The sequence below is a fragment of the Hylobates moloch genome, unplaced genomic scaffold (genome assembly GCF_009828535.3).
Source record: "Hylobates moloch isolate HMO894 unplaced genomic scaffold, HMol_V3 SCAFFOLD_6, whole genome shotgun sequence".
Classification (NCBI taxonomy): Eukaryota; Metazoa; Chordata; class Mammalia; order Primates; family Hylobatidae; genus Hylobates; species Hylobates moloch.
In genome coordinates, this window is record NW_026652281.1 from 104,611,100 (window position 1) to 104,628,855 (window position 17,756).

General features: G+C 43.0%; 1 protein-coding gene and 1 pseudogene across 5 annotated transcripts in view; one reads left to right on the forward strand and one right to left on the reverse strand.

Moving 5' to 3' along the window:
* Window positions 1–17,756, forward strand: part of TANGO6 (transport and golgi organization 6 homolog) — a 241,790-nt gene that overhangs the window by 154,487 nt on the left and 69,547 nt on the right. The gene's annotated exons all lie outside the window — the stretch shown is intronic.
* On the reverse strand, window positions 2,347–2,446 carry LOC116472026 (U6 spliceosomal RNA; annotated as a pseudogene).

Below are 17,756 nucleotides of genomic sequence, written 5' to 3' on the forward strand. Positions count from 1 at the left end.
AGAGGGAATGCCAATTCCGAACACCCCAGAGCATCTGGCATGGATGACAAACAGTACCAAATGCTGAAAACCCCAGAGCATCTTGGGAGTGTCCAACAGTGAACCCCAAAGGCATGAGACTTAACACAGTTGGGGGCCACAATACAACATGACTCTGGCATCCCAGGATCAACACAGTGGGGGACCACTCACAACCAAGTGTCTTGCTTTAACCAATTGCTCAACTATCCAAAGCAAAAACTACAAACGTGACAAAAAAGGATAAGCATGCAATTTGAAAGTAACAGCAGAAAAGTAAAATGGCCAATTGTTAGAAACTAAAGAGAAAATGTCAGAGAGAAGGGGTGACAGGGTGGGCTACTAAGTAAGTGGCCAGGCAGATGTGCTCCCATCTGGGGCACCCAGACAATGGGAGGCTGCAGTCAGGCTCCCAAGCCAGAGGTCTTATGGCCACTTTCCCATCTACCCAACATAAAGAACAGAGAATCCAAAGTCGAAATTTAATAAAAGGTAGCAGCCAGGCATGGTGGCTCATGCCTGTAATCTCAGGAGGCCAATCCCAGGAGGCCAAGGCAGGTGTATCACCTGAGGTCAGGAGTTCGAGACCAGCCTGGCCAACGTGGTGAAACCCCCGTCTCTTCTAAAAATACCAAAAATTAGCCAGGCACCTGTAATCCCAGCTATTCAGGAGGCTGAGGGAGGAGAATCACTTGAACCCGGGAAGCAGAGGTTGCAGTGAGCTGAGATTGTGCCATTGTACTCCAGCCTGGACAACAACAATGAAACTTCGTCTCAAAAAAAAAAGGTAGCAAGTTGAATCCTCATTTTACCCAGCCCCTATTCAAGGTGGAGTCACTCTGGTTTGAATGCCTTTGACATAAGGACCTCCAAGAGTCTGAATCTGCAGTGTTTTTCTTGCCTCTGTTAAGAAACTTTTAGTTTATTTTGTTTTTTTTTGAGACGGAGTCTCGCTCTGTCGTCCAGGCTGGAGTGCAGTGGCGCAATCTCGGCTCACTGCAAGCTCCGCCTTCTGAGTTCACGCCATTCTCCTGCCTCAGCCTCTCCGAGTAGCTGGGACTACAGGCGCCCACCACCACGCCCGGCTAATTTTTTGTATTTTTTAGTAGCGACAGGGTTTCACCATGGTCTCGATCTCCTGACCTCGTGATCCGCCCGCCTCGGCCTCCCAAAGTGCTGGGATTACAAGCGTGAGCCACCGCGCCCGGCCAAGAAACTTTTAAATAATACTAATATTTTTTTCAAAAACAGAAACAATGAAAATTTAGAAGGCTTTTACAAATGTTACTCATTAAATGGCCGGCTCTGAAGCAGTAAAGACTGAAATTATATTGTCATCAGCATTTACTGACAAATAAGGAAAGAGCTGGCAGAAGCGATGCCAGTCAGAAAGCAGTGCGAAAGCCCTGGGTTCTGCTTGGCTGGTGGTGGAGGCAGGACTCAGTTTCTATGGTGGGCAGATCACCGAAGAATCCACATCTCCTGCCTCCTCTGTTTGAGGGGAGCAATGGTTGTGAATTGTCTGTGAGATTAGTCCCAAGCCTTTGGTCTCTGAGTTTTTGGGAGGCAGGGATGTGTTTCATATCAGATTGTGCTTACACACATAGACTGCTTCTTTTCTAGTATGTGAATATTTTTATATATTGCTTCTGTTTTTCCAGCTTCACTGAAAAATAGATTCTCCAGTCCTCGTTCTGACCCTTCCATTCGCAAATTTCATTTTTTAAAAAACAGACTTCTGGCCAGGTGCAGTGGCTCATGCCTGTAATCCTAGCACTTTGGGAGGCCAAGGCAAGTGGATCACCTGAGGTCAGGAGTTCGAGACCAGCCTGACCAACATGGCAAAACTCCGTCTCTACTAAAAAAAAAAAAATACAAAAATTAGCTGGGCATGGTGGCACGCGCCTGTAATCCCATCTACTCTGGAGGCTGAGGCAGGAGTATCCCTTGAACCTGGAAGGCGGAGGTTGCAGTGAGCTGAGATCGCACCACTGCACTCCAGCCTGGGTAACAGAGCGAGACTGTCTCAAAAAAAATCAAAAACAAAAACACACTTATTGAAATAGAATTCATATACCATATAATTCAACCATTTACAGTGTACAGCTCAATGTTGTTGTTGTATGCTCACAGGATTATATGCTCACCATTACAATCAATTTAGGACATTTTCATCACCCCAAAAGCAACCTTGTACCCATTCCCACTCGAGCAATCACTACTGTACTTGCTGCTCTAAGAGTTTACTTAGAGTTGGACATTTCATATAAATGAAACACACCATGTGGACTTCTTTCACTTAGCATAATGTTTTCTTTTTCTTTTATTTTAAACATGGAACATTTCATGAATTTGCCTGTCATCCTTGCACAGGAGCCATGCTAATCTCTGTATTATTGCAGTGTTGGTATATTTGCTGCTGAGGCAAGCACAGTGTTTTCAAAGTTCATCTATGTTGTAGCATGTATTGGTAATTCATTTCTTTTTATTGCTGAATAATATTCCATTGTATTTATACGCCACATTTTTTTTCTTTTTTCTTTTCTTTTCTTTTGAGACTGAGTTTCGCTCTGTCACCCAGGCTGGAGTGCAGTGGCATGATCTCGGCTCACTGCAACCTCCGCCTCCTGGGTTCAAGCAGTTCTCCTGCCTTAGCCTCCCCAGTAGCTGGGACTACAGGCACGTGCCACCACACCTTGCTGATTTTTTGTATTTTTATTAGAGACGGGTTTCACTGTGTTAGCCAATATGATCTCGATCTGACCTCGTGATCCATCCGCCTCGGCCTCCCAAAGTGCTGGGATTACAGGCGTGAGCCACTGTGCCCGGCCTGGATATGCCACATTTTTAATCCATTCATCAGTTGATGGATATGTGAATTTTGGGCTATTACGAATAAAACTGCTATGTATATTTGTGTACAAGTTTTTATGTGGAAATGTGTTTTCAGTTCTCTCGAGTCATATGGTAACTCTATGTTTAACTTTTTGAGGAACTGCCAAACTGTTTTCCATTTTACATTTTCACCAGCAGTGTGGAAGGGTTCCAGTTTCTGCTCACCAGAGCTTGTTATTATCTGCCCTTTTGATTACAGCCCTCCCAGTGGATATGAAATGATATCTCATTATGGTTTTGATTTGTACTTCCCCAGTGATTAATGATGTTGAGCACCTTTTCCTGTGCTTCTTGGACATTCATATATCTTCTTTGGAGAAACGTTTATTCAGATCATTTTTCAATTGAGTTGTCTTCCTTTTTTGTGTTGTAAGAGTTCTTTATAGATTTAAGAGACAAGTCCCTTACACTTATATGATTTGCAAATATTTTCTTCCATTTTGTGGGTTGTCTTTTCACTTTTATTGAAAAAAAGAATAGACTTTTTCTTTCAGAAAAAATAGACTTTTTTTTAGAGCAGTTTTAGGTTCACATAAAAATTGAGCAGAAAATCGAGAGAGTTTCCATATGCTCCCTCCCCACCATACAGCCTCCTTCACTGTCAAAATTCTTTTCATTTTCTTGATGGTGACATTTGAAGCACAAAGGTTTTTAATTTTGATGAAGTCCAACGTATGCATTTTTTCTTTTGTCACTTTTGCTTTTGGCATCATATGTAAGAAGTCTTTGTCTAACTTAAAGTCACAAAGATTTACTCCTGTTTTCTTGTTTTTTGTACATCCAAGATCTTGCTATGTTGATCAAAGCCATCACTCCCAGGCTGGTCTTGAACTCCGGGCCTCAAGCAGTCCTCCCACTTAAGCCTCCCAAAGGGCTGAGATTACAGGCGTAAGCCACTGCACCTGGCCTCGTATGTTTTAAGAGTTTTACAATTTTATCTCTTATGCATAAATCTGTGATCCATTTGAAGTTAATTTTTTTTTTTTTTTTTTTTTGAGATGGAGTCTCACTCTGTTCCCCAGGCTAGAGTGCAGTGGCACGATCTCAGCTCACCACAACCTCTGCCTCCCAGGCTCAGGCAATTTTCGTGCCTCAGCCTCCAAAGTAGCTGGGATTACAGGCATCTACCACCATGCCTGGCTAATTATTGTATTTTTAATGGAGATGGGGCTTTGCCATGTTGATAAGGCTGGCCACAAAATCCTGACCTCAGGTGACCTGCCCATCTCAAATGCTGGGATTACAGGTGTGAGCCACCGAGCCTGGCTGAAGTTAATTTTGTACATGTGTTAAGAAGGGGTTTTCATGTGGCTATCAAGTTGTTCCAGCCTCATTCTTTCTCCATTGTTTTGGCATTCTTGTTACAAATCAATTGAACATAAACAGGAGAGTTTATTTCTTTTTTTTTTTTTCTTTGAGACAGAGTCTTGCTCTGTATGCCCAGGCTGGAGTGCAGTGGTGCGATCTCAGCTCACTGAAATCTCCGCCTCCTGGGTTCAAGAGATTCTCCTGTCTCAGCCTCCTGAGTAGCTGGAATTACAGGCATGCGCCACCACGCCCAGCTAATTTTGTATTTTTAGTAGAGATGGGGTTTCTCCATGTTGATAAGGCTGGTCTCGAACTCCTGATCTCAGGTGATCCACCTGCCTCAGCCTCCCAAAGTGCTGGGATTACAGGCATGAGCCACCACGCCTGGCCCGAGAGTTTATTTCTTGACCCTCAGTTCTATTCTATTGATTTATCTATTATTAGGCCAGTATATACTATCTTGATTATTGTAGATTTGTAGTAAGTTTTAAAATCAGAAGAATGAGTCCTCCAACTTTTTCGCTGTTGTGGATCCCTTCCATTCTTATATGAATTTTAGGATCAGGTCGCCAATTTCTGCAACAACAACAACAACAAAAGCAGCTGGCATTTTGATAGGGATTGTGTTGAATCTGTAGATCAACTTTGAATATTGCCATTGTAATATTGTCCTTCAATTCATGAGCATGGGATGTCTTTCCATTTATTTGTCTTCTTTAATTTCTTTCAATAATGTTTTCAGAGTATGTGTTGCACTTCTTTTGTTAAATTTATTCCTATTTTATTCTTTTCAATGCAACTGCAAATGGAATTGTTTTCTTATTCAGAATATTCATTGCTAACCTGAATACTTACTTTTGGCATTTGGTGGCAGGAACTGAAGGGCATATTAGGATACATGAGTTGCTTGAAGTGAATTAAATTATTTCATGCATGTACTGAGAGTGAAATGGGTGTCCGCACTGCTAAGCTGGTGAGGCCACCCGCTAAATAACTATGCTATTGATGACCTGATTCCTCTATGACTGTTATAGAGAAAGACTTTCTCTTGCCAAAGTATCTAGAAAGTTTTCAATCACTCTGTGTATCTTATCATTCTATTTGCTACCCTCACTAAATAGATCAGTCCCAGTACTATTTGTGCCATCATTCATTTGGAAGAGAGATTTGATTCCCAAAAGATTATCATACTCTTCAACTGTAGTGAGATTACAGTGACTTTGCACCAGAGGAATGTTATACTAAAGGCATTGCAGTAGAATGATCTACTGGAGATTAAAAACCTCATTCTGTATTATAAAACAAAGACCTCCATCCTCAGTGAACACATTATCTAAATTCTAATCCACCAAGAATGTAGCTCTAGTTAAGCTATTTCCTTGCTCAAAAAAGCATTATCAGCTCTACATTGTTTACATCTTTAATTTCACACCCTCTGTGATTTGATACTGCCTATTTCTGATCGTGTTCACCTCTCATTGTGCCCTTCATTGTAGTTACCTGGTACAGCTGCTGTTTTCTAAATATGCCATACATTTTGTCTCTCTACCCCTGCCACCACCTTGCCTCTGCTATCACAGCTCCGTCTACCTGAAGCAATCTTCCTCTTGTCTGCCTCTGTGAGAATCCTTACCATTCTTCAAGATTAGGTTTAAGTGCTCCCTCCTCCATGAAATCTTCCCCAAGAAGAACAGATATCACACATCCTGTTGCTCTCATCCTGCTTAGTACCTCTGACTTCCTAGAAGTAAGGACAAAATCTCCATCATCTCTCAATCTCCAGTGCCGTATGGCATCCCTTGCACATAGTATGTATACATTCAATGTTTTCATTGAATTGGCTAGATGGAAAGATATTTCTTAAACTGCAGTTTGGAAATTCTGATATATTTTCAGGACTATGTGTATTCTCTAAAATAATTTTTAAAATATTGTATTTTCATTTTAATAATAATTCTGAATCACCAGGATCCACATTATAATCAAGTTGCATTGCACAATTTTAATGCCCATGTTTGTGTTTGAGAAACATTGGAGTAAAACATTATTCAGAATGTGTGTAAAGTTCTGATTACAGAGGAGTGCTGGCTGTAAGTGATCATTCAATTTTTGGAAAATATAATTCGTTTTAGCCAGCAGTACCTTAATCTGCAGGATAAGATATTCTTTAGTTACTTCTTCTTGGTAGAAAATGAAGAGAGCAGTTAGGAATGGTTTTATCTGTGTTCACATGTGTGTCTCAAAAAAAAGGGGGGGGCAGGAGGAGAAGGAAGAGAGCCCCCATGTATTAATAATAGAGTTTTAAAAGAATGATATAAGAATTTGGCAGAGTGGAATTCTTTTTCTTACTTATTTTTCTCAATTTCACTTTTATGACCTGTTTTAGTGAACTAGGGGAATTATTGAGTCCTTGAAATTAGCAGGTCTAGCCGGGCGCAGCGGCTCACACCTGTAATCCCGGCATTTTGGGAGGCCGAGGTGGGCGGATCACGAGGTCAGGAGATCGAGACCATCCTGGCTAACACAGTGAAACCGTGTCTCTACTAAAAATACAAAAAATTAGCCGGTCATGGTGGCAGGTGCCTGTAGTCCCAGCTACTCGGGAGGCTGAGGCAGGAGAATGGCATGAACCCAGGAGGCGGAGCTTGCAGTGAACCGAGATAGCGCCACTGCACTCCCACTTGGGCGAAAGAGCGAGACTCCATCTCAAAAAAAACAAAAAAAAGAAATTAGCAGGTCCTCTGACTCCAAAAATTTAGTGTGTTCTTTTTTTTTTTTTGGTAAAAGGGTCTTGCTCTGTCATGCAGGCTGGAGTGCAGTCGTGCAATCATAGCTTACTGCAGTCCTCGAACATCTGGACTCAAGTGCTCCTCCCACCTCAGCCTCCCTAGTAGCTGGGACTACAGGCACGTGCTACCATACCCAGCTAATTTTTAAAATACCTTTTTTAGAGACAAGCTTTCACCATATTGCCCAAGCTGGTCTTGAATTCCTGGCCTCAAGCCATCTTCCCACCTCAGCCGCCCAAAGCTTGTTAATTCAGATTTGACAGCACCCCTCTGCTATGTAAGCATCTCTTGTTGCAAGTCATTTCAGATCCTTTCTGGAAAAAGATAGGATCTGATATGCATAAATGAATCGATCACTCTAGACTTCAGAGTACCATTGAAAAGCTTAATGAAAAATCTTCCAAATTCTAATTTGTTAAAAGAATCTTTTCACAATTCCAGAGTTGATATAGGCAAGTCATAGGCAGGTTAAAATTTTTTCAGCTCTCTCACTTGATTGTTCACCTTCCAAAGCAACTCATTTTTATCAAGTTTGTTCAAACAAATCTAGATCCTTCACTGGCTTTCTTGAATACACAGCCGTTTGCTTCTCAATAAGGTTGATTGGTGCTGACTTCCTGAGAATAGCCAGGTGTTGCAAATAGCCAGGTGTTGTCATTACCACTGCACAAAGTAGAAGCCATTAGAACTAAGCTAAGATAAACCCCACTCATTAGAATCTACTGGAGTAAGTTTCTTTTTTTTTGTTTGTTTTTTTGTTTTTTTGAGACGGAGTCTTGCTCTGTCACCCAGGCTGGAGTGCAGTGGCGCGATCTCGGCTCACTGCAAGCTCCACCTCCCGGGTTGACGCCATTCTCCTGTCTCAGCCTCCCAAGTAGCTGGGACTACAGGCACTCGCCACCACGCCTGACTAATTTTTTTTTTCTTTTTTTGTATTTTTAGTAGAGACGAGGTTTCACCGTGTTAGCCAGGATGGTCTCGATCTCCTGACCTTGTGATCTGCCCATCTCGGCCTCCCAAAGTGCTGGGATTACAGGCATGAGCTACTGCACCCGGCCTTGGAGTAAGTTTCTAAAAGTGGGCTTGGATTTACTGTGTTCATTTCTCTGAAGCTTTTTAGAAATACCTGAGGAGGCTGGGTGCAGTGGCTCATGCCTGTAATCCCAGCACTTTGGGAGGCCAAGGTGGTTGGATCACCTGAGGTCGGGAGTTTGAGACCAGCCTGACCAACATGGAGAAACCCCATCTCCTAAAAATACAAAATTAGCCGGGCATGGTGGCGCATGCTTGTAATCCCAGCTACTCGAGAGGCTGAGACAGGAGAATCATTTGAAACCAGGAGGTGGAGGTTGCGGGAAGCCGAGATCGTGCCATTGAACTCCAGCCTGGGCAACAAGAGCGAAACTCCATCTCAAAAAAAAAAAAAAAAGAAAGAAATAACTGGCCGGGCACAGTGGCTCACGCTTGTAATCCCAGCACTTTGGGAGGCCAAGGCGGGCGGATCACGAGGTCAGGAGATCGAGACCACGATGAAACCCCGTCTCTACTAAAAATACAAAAAATTAGCCGGGCGTGGTGGCAGACACCTGTAGTCCCAGCTACTCGGAGAGGCTGAGGCAGGAGAATGGCATGAACCCGGGAGGCGGAGCTTGCAGTGAGCCGAGATTGCGCCACTGCACTCCAACCTGGGCAACAGAACAAGAACCTGTCTCCAAAAAATAAGGCGAGGCTACCTTAAGTTCCTTTTTTTTTTTTCCCAAGGCCAGGTCTCACTCTGTTGCACAGGCCAGGGTGCAGTGGCACGATCTTGGCTCACTGCAACCTCCATCTCCTGGGCTCAAGCAATTCTCGTGCCTCAGCCTCCCGAGTAGCTACGACTACAGGCATGTGCCACCATGCCTAGCTAATTTTTTATATTTTTAGTAAAGACAGAGTTTCACTGTGTTGGCCAGGCTGGTCTTGAACTCCTGAGCTCAGGCAATCCGCCTGCCTTGGCCTCCCCAACTGCTAGGATTACAGGCGTGAGCCACCGCGCCCGGCCCCCGAGTTCCTTTGTTTTGACAAATCTAACTTTTTTGATGTTTGGCATTGATAGACATAGGATTGACATTGAGGTGTTCTACAACTTTATATATGAAGAGTATATATATAGAGTTGGGAACAGAATTCCCAACTCAAGTAGCTTAACAAAGAATGAATTATCACACATAACAAAAATTCCAGGATCGCTAATTCTCTAGCTCAGTGACATCATTGAAGACCCATATTCTTTTCATCTTTCTCCTCTGTCAATGACAGCTTATGGGCCTTATCCTTTAGTTCCTCATGGTTTCAAGTTGGTTGCAGCAACTCTAAGGCAACCCTAATTCATATATCCTTATGATAGCCAAAGGCAAAAGGTTTTCTGAGAGTCTTCTAGCAGACTTTCCTTCACAACTCATTGTCCACAACTGGGTCACATGCCCATGCCTAAACCAATTAAAGCAAAGGGAGATGTCCACCATGATTCACTTAGACCAATGGAAACTGTAGCCTGAATCACATGGGGAGGGGTGGCGATAGGTGGATACTTGAACAAAATTAATGTACTGTTTGTAAAGAAGAGTGGGAAAATGCCCGTGAGATGTATACAAAATTTGACATATAGGAATCCCTAAAGCTCAAATTAACCCCTGGGCTGGGCACAGTGGCTCACACTTATAATCTCAGCACTTTGGGAGTCTAAGGCAGGAGGATCGCTTGAGCCCAGGAGTTCGAGACCATCCTGGGCAACATAGCAAGGCCCAATCTCTATTAAAAAAAAAAAAAAAAACTGTAGCCGGGCGCGGTGGCTCAAGCCTGTAATCCCAGCACTTTGGGAGGCTGAGGCGGGCGGATCACGAGGTCAGGAGATCGAGACCATCCTGGCTAACACGGTGAAACCCTGTCTGTACTAAAAACACAAGAAATTAGCCGGGCGTGTTGGCAGGCGCCTGTATTCCCAGCTACTCGGGAGGCTGAGGCAGGAGAATGGCGTGAACCCAGGAGGTGGAGGTTGCGGTGAGCCGAGATCGCGCCACTGCACTCCAGCCTGGGGCACAGAGAAAGACTCCGTCTCAAAAAAAATAAATAAAAAATAAAAAATAAATAAAAAAAAAAAAACTGTCACCATCTGGGCATGGTGGTGTGCATCTATAGTCCTACCCTACTCAGGAGGCTAAATAAAGCAAGAGGATCTCTTGAGCCCAGGAGTTTGATTCTGCAGTGAGTTATGATTGCACCACTGCACTCTAGCCTGGGTGACAGAACAAGACCTTGTCTCAAAAAAAAAGAAAAGAAAAGAAAAGAAAAAGAACCTCTTATGTAGGATCTTAAAATTCAATGCCTATGCCAAATTGCAGCCCTGGAAGATTCTTTGACTACGTGCATTCATTCATTTTGTTCTCCATAGAAACCTGTTCAAGCCAACTCCCACCTGGAGTCTAGGGTACAATACAGTCCTGAGGTACAATACACCCCTATCACAAGATCAGAAGGGAGGGAAGATTAGTCAGAGGGTAGCAGAGCCCCAAGAAATGAAGGCAAGGTCATAAATCCCCAAAGAAGACCGGGTTTGGGCAAGTATGTGACAGATCTAGGCTATGTATGTGAGGCCTAAGAGAGGTCCAGTCCCGGAGAACGTGGAGGCAGGGCCTTCTGAGAAATGCAGAGTGGATGCCGTGAGTGTTCCAGTTCTTCCACTCCAGCACCTGGAATACAAGGTAGCAAGTGAGCCCAGAGCCAGCTGACCAGGTACAATGCAAGGTCTGAGATGCTGACACTCCCACTGGCTTCTTGGGTTCTCAGGTACAGCTGGGATGGGTTGCTGGAGCATGTAGTTTAACAGATGCTCATTTTATTTTATTTATTTATTTTATTTTTATTTATTTATTTTTTTAAGACAGAGTCTCGCTCTGTGTCCCAGGCTGGAGTGCTGTGGCGTGATCTCGGCTCACTGTAAGCTCCACCTCCTGGGTTCATGCCATTCTCCTGCCTCAGCCTCCCGAGTCGCTGGGACTACAGGCACCCACCACCACGCCCAGATAATTTTTTGTATTTTTAGTAGAGACCGGATTTCACTGTGTTAGCCAGGATGGTCTCCATCTCCTGACCTCGTGATCCACCCACCTCTGCCTCCCAAAGTGCTGGGATTACAGGCGTGAGCCACCGCACCCAGCCAGTGGATGCTCATTTTCAAAGGAGTGCTGGAGCTCAGTTAGGGCAGGAATTTACATAAATGGAATGTTAAGTTGCAGTTTTGTTAATATAGTGATATGCTCTTGACTTATGTGGCCAGGCAGTATAAGAAACAGCATATGATTTCTGCATTGAATATAAAGCTTCTATTGCCCACTCTCTCCTTCACTTTTCCACCAGGCCCTCACATGACTTGTTCCTTGAGGTCTTCTCCTCTGAGAGCTCTTCCCTAAGCCCTCACCCACATTGTCTACTCCCCTGCTCCTTATTTGTTTCGTAGCCTTCATTGCTGCTGGAAATTTTATTATTTATTGTCTTTTTTCCCCGCTAGAAGTAGGCTTCATGAAGATGGGAGCTTTGATTTCTTGTTCATGCCATATTGTCCTCAGTACTGAGAACGTTGGCACATTGGAGTACTGTGGGCACTCAATTAAGATTTGGTGGATGAATTAGCCAGGCGTGGTGGCACGTGCCTGTAATCCTAGCTACTCGGGAGGCTGAGGCAGGAGAATCACTTGAACTTGGGAGGGGGAGGTTGCGGTGAGCCAAGATCGCACTGTTGCACTCCAGCCTGGGCAACAAGAGCGAAACTCCGTCTCAAAAAAAAAAAAAAGATTTGCTGGATGAATGAATGAGACACCTTTTAGCATCCTTCCTGAAGTTTCTCTCTCTTCAGGATGTTCCTTCTTTTATTGGATAATGAGAGCTGTTTTTTTCTAATTCCTTTTTTGCCTTAGCTACCAAGAATTGTAAAATTAAACTACTAAACTCTTGGTTTATTTGCAGTAGCCATTCTTAGCTTGGGATGTCTGCACTTCTCTCACTTACTGTAGAGCTTTTAAAATATTTATTTTATTTTATGTATTTTATTATTATTATTATTATTATTATTATTATTATTATTATTATTTTGAGATGGAGTCTCTACCCAGGCTGTAGTGCAATGGTGCGATCTCAGCTCACTGCAACCTCTGCCTCCTGGGTTAAACCTCAGCCTCCTGAGTAGCTAGGACCACAAGCGGGCACTACCACACCTGGCTAATTTTTCTGTATTTTTAGTAGAGATGGGTTTCACCATGTTGGCCAGGATGGTCTCAAACTCCTGACCTCAGGTGATTCGCCCACCTCAGCCTCCCAAAGTGCTGGGATTACAGGCGTAAGCCACCATACCCAGCCTAAAATGTTTATTTTAATGACACATGGTTTCAACGTTATTTATTGTAAGTTGCTTCAAATCCTGTGTGGAAGTAAATGAAGACTGAATAATAATAAGTGAACTAATTGAAGGGTAACAGGGAGTAGTAAAAAAAAAAAAAAAATGAACACACTTTAGAGTCTGAGCAAATAAGATAATACTGGAGCTGTTGTTAATAGAATAGGAACCAGATCAAACATTACTCATAAAAGTCCCTCTCCGTCACCATTTTGGCACATCTCACTCCATTGTTATTGCTTGGTCAGTATTTTTCCTCTTCCCTATTAGGTTTTGCCATGAGGGCAAGGACTGTATCTTTCTTGCTTATGATTAGCCCCCCAGGGCCTAGCACGGTGCCAGACACATAGTACACACTTAATCATAATTTGATAAGTTAATTTAATATGCCTTTTCTTTCTTTATCATTTATTTTTAACTATAAGCCCCTATATTAGTAAACATTAACATGTTTCTCCTGTGTTCTTACCCTTTTCAACCTGCAATTTCCCCTGCTTGTAGATTTCCAAACTTCCTTCATTTTTTATGTGCCTTCCTTCCTGACAAGGAATCTCCTTCCTTTAACCACAACAGCCTCCCACTCCAGGGCTCATGAATGTGTGCCTTTTCTTCCTTCCCCAGTCTCCTAAATCTCATTTTCCTGATGACTAAACTGAGAGTGACTCACCAACTCACACACTTAGAAGTGGAAGGGGCCTGAGAGGTCATCTTGTCTCACTGGCTCATCTCCACTTGGTCCAGGGAAGCGAAGTGAATTGCCCAAGGGTCACTCTGCTGGTTGGCAGCAGGGCCAACCCTAAAACACAGATCTCTTACTCTGGATCCTCATCTCCCACTGCAGAGTGAGCAAGCAGCCCCCTTCCTAACTCCAGAAAGAGAAAGCACTGCAACAAAAGTAGAAAAGTATATTGCAGTCTTAATTGGAAATCTTTTTTTTTTTTTTTTTTTTTGAGAGACAGAGTCACCCTTGTTGCCCAAGCTGGAGTGCAATGGCATGATCTCGGCTCACTGCAACTTCCGCGTCCCAGGTTCAAGCAATTCTCCTGCCTCAGCCTCCCAAGTAGCTGGGATTACAGGAGCCCATCACCAGGCCTGGCTAATTTTTGTATTTTTAGTAGAGGCGGGGTTTTGCCATGGTGAGCCACCGTGTCCAGCCGTTGGAAATCTTTTTTTTTTTTTGAGACAGAGTCTTGCTCTGTCACCCAGGCTGGAGTGCAGTGGCGCAATCTCGGCTCACTGCAAGCTCCACCTCCCAGGTTCACGCCATTCTCCTGCCTCAGCCTCCCAAGTAGCTGGGACTACAGACCCCGCCACCACGCTCGGCTAATTTTTTTAGATTTATTTATTTATTTTATTTTATTTTTTTTTTTTTTGAGACGGAGTCTCGCTCTATCGGCCAGGCTGGAGTGCAGTGGCGCAATCTCGGCTCACTGCAAGCTCTGCCTCCCAGGTTCACGCCATTCTCCTGCCTCAGCCTCTCCGAGTAGCTGGGACTACAGGCGCCCGCCACCACGCCTGGCTAATTTTTTTGTATTTTTAGTAGAGACGGGGTTTCACCGTGGTCTCGATCTCCTGACCTTGTGATCCGCCCGCCTCGGCCTCCCAAAGTGCTGGGATTACAAGCGTGAGCCACCGCGCCCGGCCTTTTGTTTTGTTTTGAGACAGAGTCTCGCTCTGTCACCCAGGCTGGAGTGCAGTGGCGTGATCTGGGCTCATTGCAAGCTCCGCCTCATTGCAAGCGCCGCCACCGCGCCCAGACGGAAATCTCTTAAATGCAATATATCATAGGAGTTACTCATATGTAACTCATAGGAATTAAGTATTAGACCATTTAAGTTTGATCCCAGCTCTATTTACTCTTCAAACAAGTTAACTCCTTTGTCTTAGTATATGTCCTTTCTCTTTTTTCCTATGCATTTGAATATTTAATGTACATATTTAAATCTGTATGTTTGCCGGGCGCGGTGGCTCACGCCTGTAATCCCAGCACTTTGGGAGGCTGAGGTGGGCGGATCACGAGCTCAGGAGATCGAGACCATCCTGGCTAACACGGTGAAACCCCGTCTCTACTAAAAATATAAAAAAAAATTAGCCGGGCGTGGTGGCGGGCGCCTGTAGTCCCAGCTACTCGGTAGGCTGAGGCAGGAAAATGGCGTGAACCCAGGAGGCAGAGCTTGCAGTGAGCCGAGATCATGCCACTGCACTCCAGCCTGGGCGACACAGTGAGACTCCATCTCAAAAAAATAAATAAATAAATAAATAAATCTGTATGTTTGATTTGTTAGTAGTAGGAAAAGTTGTATGTGTGCATATTTGCATACATAAATGGGAATACTGGTTCTGTTAGTTTCTTTCACTTTAACAATGTCTTGAGGAGAGCTTTCCATGTCAGTATATATAATTCTGTCATGTTCCTTTTAATGACTGCATAGTAATCCGTAATATGGGTATACCATGGTTATTTAACCTTTCCTATATGAATTTTTTAGTTTATTTCTTCTCATTTTTCACGATTACAATTCACTAAATTCTTGATGCAGATGTCCTTGGGCAGATATGTAACTACCTCTCTAGGATAGATAATTAGAAGTGCAAAGACTGAGTCAAAGAGTCTGAGATGACAATTCAAATCTCCTCTTTTCTATTCTGAAAATAGGCTATGTTTAGGTCATCAATGATTTAGTTTTGGCAGCATACATTGACGTTAACAGGACAGAGGTGAGTCTTATGACTGCATGTAGTATGTTAGGAATTGGGAGCATTTTGGAGAAATTACTCCTTTATCTTTTTCTTATACTGTATGGAAGGTACATTGTGTTTTGGACCTTGAGGGGAAAACAAAAACCAAAACAAAAAAAAAAAACTTCCTCGTCCTCTTCCTTCCAAGGGACTGAGACTAGCAAAGTAATGCTTTCGAGCAACCTCTGCTTGACTCTATGACAGCATTTGCCACAGAGTTCTATAATTGTCAGTACTTACCTGTTTATATGTACTCCTTAAACTTTGGGCATCTTCTTTTCTCCTTATTTTATTTCATTTTAGTTTAGTTTAGTTTTGTAGAGACAAAGTATCCCTATGTTGCCCAGGCTGGTCTCCGAACTCCTAGGCTCAAGCAATCCTCCTGCCTCAGCCTCCCAAAGTGCTGGGATTATAAGCATGAGCCACCGTGCCCAGCCTACTTTGGGCTTCTTAAAGGGTAAAAATAATATTTCGTCAATTCTTGTATTGCTAGAATATTAGTATGATACCTAGTACATAATTATGTTTTGTTGAATAAATGAATGAATTCAATTCAATATTACCATTTCCTGTACGTAGTACAGTCATGCATTGCTTAACAATGGGAATACGTTCTGAGAAATGTGTAGTTAGGTGATTTTGTCATTGTGCAAACATCATAGAATGTACCTGCACAAACCTAGATGATATTGTATTTATATATATTTTTTCATACAGAAAATCAAATGTCCCAGCACCATTACTGAATACTAATTATTTCCCCAACTTGATCTAATACTAATTATTTCCCCAACTTGATCCCCAACTTAATCAGGTTTCTAAATGTGTGCTGCCCTACAGTCTGATGGGACCACTGTTGTATATGCAGTCCATGATTGACCGAAGCATTGTTATGCAGCTCATGACTGTATATGCAAAGACTGCTAAGACCTGATGGGATCAGAGATGAAGGAGTCAAAGTTCTACTCTCAAGGAATTTATAGTCTTATGGGAGAAATAGATACAGGCTTGAAACATTTAGGAACCAAGGCATGAGTGACAAATGTGATTTAAGTCAAAGCAACTTAAGCACAAAGTATTGTGAGACTTTCAAGGAGGGCTAATTGAAGCTGACTGAGGGGAAGAGGCAGGTTCCACAAAGAAAGTGGCATTTGAACTGGGCCTGGTAGGACAGGTCAGTGATTTATCAATATAGGTCATCATTTGGTGATTAAAAATAGGTGACTTTATGCTTGTAATCCTAACACTTTGGGAGGTAGAGGCAAGAGGATCACTGAGTTTAGGAGTTCAAGACTAGCCTGGGCAACATAGTGAGACCCTGTTTTTACAAAAAAATAAAAAAATTAGTCGGGCACGATGGCATACACCTGTGGTCCCAGCTACTCTGGAGGCTGAGGTGAGAGGATCACTTGAGCCCAGGAGATTGAGGCTGCAGTGAACTGTGATCACTCTAGCCTGGGTGACAGAGCAAGATCCACCCCCCCTCTATATATGGAGGTATGTATGTATGTATATATGTGTGTGTGTGTGTGTGTGTGTGTATATGTGTGTGTGTGTGTGTATATATATGTGTGTATATATATATATGTATATATATATATGCAGAATCTTCTTATCACCACCTCTACTGTTCAAATCGCTATTGTCTCTCTAGCCACTTACTGTAGTAGGTTTCTACCTTGGACCCTTGTTCCACCCTGGACATACATGGTACCTAACAATGTGTTCTCAGCAGTGCAGCCAGCGTGATCTTTTTGCACTCCTTTGCTCAGAATCCTCCAAAGGCCTCTCATTGTACTTTGAGAAAAAGTTCATGTCCTTGCAGTGTCCTGCAAGGCCCTTCATGATCTACCCCGCCTCCCTATCCCTGCCCTTACTTCTCTAGCCTAATCTAGAGCTTCCTTGGTATTCTCAGACATGCCAGGCGTGCTTCTTTGCAGGGATTTTACACTGGCTGTTCCCTCTTCCTGGTATGCTCTTCTCCCAGAAATACACATGACTGACACACTCACCTTCCAGTCTTTGTTTAAATGTCACCTTCTCAATGAAGCCTACTTTTACCACCTTTTTAAAACCTGAAGTTGGCCACCATTCCCATTATTCTTTATTTCCTTTACCTGTTTTACTTTTTTTGCCCCTATAGTATGTATTACCTTCTAACATTCTATCTAATTTACACCAGAATATAAGCCACAGAAGGGCGGGAATCAAGGTCTCTTGTTTTGCAGCGTATGCCAAGCATCTGGAACAATGCTTAGCACATACTAGGCCTCTCGTTAAATATTTATCTAATAATCATAGTTCTCTTTCTCCAGGACCCAAATGCCTTGATTGTTTTTTACTCAATTTGCTAATCCAAGCAGACAGCAGGATAAGACAGGGAAAAGTAGGCTGATGACTGGGGTCTAGGGTCTAGCCTGAGGGCCACACTTGTTGTTTGTGTAACCATAGGCTAATTATAGTTGGGCTGGGTTTGTGAAAGTTTATTAAGCTACATATTTATGATATATACATTTTTTGTATGTATATGTAAATTTTTTAAGTTTTCTATAATAAGACTGAAAATAACTGCTAGTAAC